The sequence below is a fragment of the Agrilus planipennis genome, unplaced genomic scaffold (assembly GCF_000699045.2).
Source record: "Agrilus planipennis isolate EAB-ADULT unplaced genomic scaffold, Apla_2.0 scaffold332, whole genome shotgun sequence".
NCBI lineage: Eukaryota > Metazoa > Arthropoda > Insecta > Coleoptera > Buprestidae > Agrilus > Agrilus planipennis.
The window spans coordinates 216209-220790 of record NW_020439024.1 but is presented as its reverse complement, the minus strand read 5'-3'; the positions used below and the strand labels follow the sequence as shown (position 1 = coordinate 220790).

The 4582-nt window shown below is 29.0% G+C and overlaps 2 long non-coding RNA genes across 2 annotated transcripts; one reads left to right on the top strand and one right to left on the bottom strand.

The window, feature by feature from the left end:
• Positions 1-163: 163 nt before the first annotated feature.
• Positions 164-3768, bottom strand: LOC108742397. The gene is made up of 6 exons (XR_001938666.2): positions 3684-3768; positions 3504-3606; positions 2997-3230; positions 1941-2099; positions 651-911; positions 164-395 (listed from the first exon to the last, which is right to left on the bottom strand). It is a non-coding gene; the product is annotated as an uncharacterized LOC108742397 (long non-coding RNA).
• A 324-nt stretch (positions 3769-4092) lies between these two features.
• On the top strand, positions 4093-4582 carry LOC112904978. The gene is made up of 3 exons (XR_003231478.1): positions 4093-4377; positions 4425-4518; positions 4571-4582. It is a non-coding gene; the product is annotated as an uncharacterized LOC112904978 (long non-coding RNA).

The window sequence follows — 4582 nt, the reverse complement described above, 5'->3', positions numbered from 1 at the left end:
CACTATTAATTAAGGAAGGAACTAAACACTCCTAAAAATAAACTACAAAAAGCAAGTAAAGTAGCTGAATTATAATAAAATGACTACAACTGTCAGTTTACATTATAACAAAAAACCCATAAGATCAATATAGAGCAACTAATATTATAAACGGCATGCATTCTCACCTTAATTAACTGCAGAAAGTAGCTTCCTAAGGTTCACAGGTACAATGAACAAGCCAAATCCAGAAGGAATACCACTGCAGACAAGTTGTTGTTTCACTCATTTCCAAATTCATTTTCAAATGCCTCCCCCTCTCAGGTTCAAAATTATGTTGCAAGAGTAAGACGTCAAAAGCATTGGCTCTTTGAGTATCATCAGAAGCAGCTGTAATTTCTTCTCACTTGGACAATCTATAGAAACGGGTAAGAAAACGTGGTTAATTACAATTTTTAAAGCAAGTAAAGCAGTAATATTTTAATGTGGTGATGTGGTGTTAAAGTTAGAAGCTAACTTTCGCACTGATAGAAAAGCCAGTTCCACATTTTGCTTCTGCCACTTCTAAAATGTTGTTTAAAAGTTGTCTGATGAAAGTAAGTTACAAATGCCTCAGAAATTGAGGTTTCTGGAACCTAGATTAATATTTTTAATTGATACAGTTTACTCACCAGTTCATTCGTTATAAATCCTTCCTTCAACAATGCCACACTGTATCCACTTCCAATGGAAAAAAGGCACTTTTGTGCTTCTTTTTAGGACAGCTACTTTCTGGATCGAATGAACACTGACACAACCAAGGCACTGTAAATTAATGCCATCCACGGTTCCTGTGAAATGAAATCTCATGAAAGATTATTTAGACATGGCAAACAATTTGCTCTTTCAGTTGCATCAAAATTAACACTCTTCAATTCTTATGCATCGTTAATCTGTAAAAATAGAAAAGAAAAATGAATAAACTACGTTATTAAACAATTAAAACTTAAAATACAATGAAAATACGCACTAGAAAGCAAGTTAAGAAAAAGTTAAAATTAAAAAAAATGGCGACGTAGCGTTGTTTTTAATACAAAATAGCAAGATGAACGAAATGCACAAAATTCATTAATATTTAATAAGAGTATTCTTCTTCACTTCCACAGAAATATTAATGGATGTTCTCTTTCAATTTTCATTCTCTATGAATTCTCATGACAGAATCAACAAATGTAGTGGCGCTTTAAACGCCAATTAGGTCTTTTTGGAAAAATTTTTAGATACAATGAAGGTCAGCAATACTTTCTAACGAAATAGTGGGTAGTTCGACATTTTATTATAAAAAGAAATAATATATGTTCGACGTTTCATGCATAATGTTGCAAGAAATCTACTGTTACAAAAATTGGCTGCAAACTAATAAAATGCAAAGATCACACATGCAAAAAGAAAAATAAATCCAAAAACAGAACTACCATTGCAGACTTTATCATTATTGCTAGGATCAAAATTAGCATCCACTTCTCAGTTGTTCACCAATCTGCAGAAATGAACAAGAAAACTTTTTAATTGTCAATATTAAAGCAGATAAATCAGTGACATTTTAAAATGGTGATGTAATAGTGAACTTAGAGAGAAGATAGAATAGTAATAATAATATGATAGATATAAATGTACCGTTCGTTAATAATCAAAATAAACATTTTCCCTTAACCTTTTATTCTCTTACTGAAGTTAATATTTACCCAAAATTTCCATTATCATTTATAAAAAAATATTTAAAATAAATGCTCTATCTCCAGTATTATGCTAACTTTCAAACTGCCAGAAAGGATTAAGTTCTATATTAATTCTGCTGCTGTTTTTGGAAATTTCTGAATTTCTGTTTAAAACTTGACTATTGAAAAAAACATTACAAAATATCTAAGAACTTGACTTATCTGGGATCTAATCTACTACTTTTAATTAATATTGCTACTTACCCATTTACTGTCATAAATTCTTCCTTTAGAAGCAATACACTGTCAGTGTTCCCAACGGAAAAAAGGCATTTTCCTTTAGGTACTGCTATTTTCTTGAGTGAAGGAAGGCTGATGCAACCAATGCTCCATAACACAGTATCCTGAGTTTTTAAAACGTTCCTGTAAAATGAAATGTTATAAGAGTATTTGTATATTTGCAGTAGAGGTTTTAGCCTTTTAATTTAATTACATTTGCTTAATGTTCCTGTAATGTTACTAATAAGCAATTAATAATATTTAAAAGTATTAAATATATAATTAGGATTTGTACTAAGAATATGATAATAGAATACTAACACACTTTTAATATTTGAAAGAGAGAAACTTACAATTTAAACAAAAAGTAACTATACAAATTTTTATTCTTTGTATTATAGGGTAAATAATGAATAAATCAATAAATTTCAATAAATAGTCTTTTTGAAATATAGCAGACAGTATTTCGAAATGAAGTTGGTACTTATTTAGCACAGACAAACTAAAACATTATATATAAAAGAAGAAATTATTAGTGCTGTCAGCACAGGCTAAAGTAGTATTACATAGTATCAGAAATTCTTATGCTGAAATGTATAATGTGTTGCATACCTATTTACAAACAATTTAAATTCATTTTTCAAACAATTTTTAACACAAAGAAAGTGATTAAACAAATTGTTCACAAATGTGAATTTTGACCACTCGAAGCAATGATGCTAACAATTTTGAGCTCACAGTGACTAATAGGGGAGAAGAACTAGTTTTACAAATAAAATAAATACTTTAAAACAGTTCATACTTTCTTTATCTTATTGTTCTATTGAAAGTACTTCCAATATATTTATACAAATACTTATCAAAATGTAAACTAAGTACTGAGAATTAAATAAACTGTAAATTTATAGATGCAATTAAACAATTTAATACCACAGAAGCTCCATAACGTCAACCTAGACTATGAACAATAGATAATTGTTAAAGGAAATACCATAACATTAATAGAGAGCAACTAATATTAATTATGTCATGCATTCTCACCTTAATTAACTGCAGAAAGTAATATTCTAAAGTCCACAGGTGGGATGAGCAAGTCAAATCCAGTAGGAATACCACTGCAGACAATCTGTTGTTTCAGTCATTTCCAAATTAATTTCCACTTTCCTCCCTTTCTCAGGTTTAAAATTAACTGCATTATGATGCAAGGGGAAGACGTCAAAAGCATCGGATGTTTCAGTAGCATCAGACTTAATTCCTTCTCACTTGTTGACCAATCTATAAAAACAGGCAAGAAAAAGTGATTAATTACAACTTTTAAAGCAAGTAAATCAGTAATAATAGTAAAATTAGAAGCTAAATTTCGCACTGATGAAAAGATCAATTCCATAATCTGCTGCTGCCACTTTCAAAACTTTTTTTTTTTAATCTTATGAAAAGAATATGCAGATATAATTAATTTAGCTTCCCTAGTAAATAACGTGCATAAACAATGTTGAAATCAATATCAAATAAATATACTAAATATATATAATAAACTGTATGCCTTACCTCAATTAGAAGATCCTCTAAAATGAATAGAATACCATGGCAGACAACTCCCTTTTTCAGTTGCATTGATATTAATATTCTTACACATTTATTTATCGTCAATCTGTAAGAATAGAGAACAAAAATTAATAAACTACACTATTATGCAATTAAAACAAGAAACACAATAAAAATACGCACCGAAAGGCAAGTAAAATTGCAAAACTTTAAAAATGGCGACTTGGCTCCGTTTTTAGCACAAGTGACAAAATAGGCATGATCACGGAACAGAAAGATTTCGAGATCTATAAAATTCATAAACAATTGTCAAATTATAATGTGGATATGTCTATGATGTAGACATACAGATATCTGTGAAGGAAAAATTATAGAGTATACATGTAAATTCAAATCACCAAGTCAACATTAACTATTTTACGTTTAAATTAAACATCAATATTATTGTAATTTAAAATAAAATAAAAATCCTTAACGTCAGTTTTTAATATAAGTAGTCTTTCTCACTTCTATTTAATTTTTGATCGATGTTCTCTGGGAATTTTTATTTTCTATAAATTCTCATGATAGAATTTGTAGTGGCGCTATAAACGCCAATTGAGTCTTTTCAAATAGAATGTACAGAAACTGAAGTCTCATAATATATAAAATTATAAGAAAATAATGGGTGGTTCGATATTTTATTATAGACAATATTATGTTATATATGCGACTCCACGCACAATGTTTTAGCAAGTGTTCTCTAACGAAAATTGTCAACAAAATTATTACATGCTGTTAATATTAGTTGTACTATATTTTCTCACCTAGATTAGCTGCAGAATGTAACTTTCTAAAGTTCACATGTGCGAAAGGCAAATTAAATCCAGAATGAAAGGTACGAATTCACACTTCGCTTGGTATTGTAATTTTCAAAATTTTTAGGATTTGGATTAATCCAACATGTTTAGAAAAGTCGTTGTTGGTATTTCTGGTGGTGTTGATAGCGCAGTTGCAACTCTTATATTAAAAAACAAAGGTATATATAATACAATTGTTAAAATTTACATTCAACTATATTAATTATTTAGGATTTAATGTAT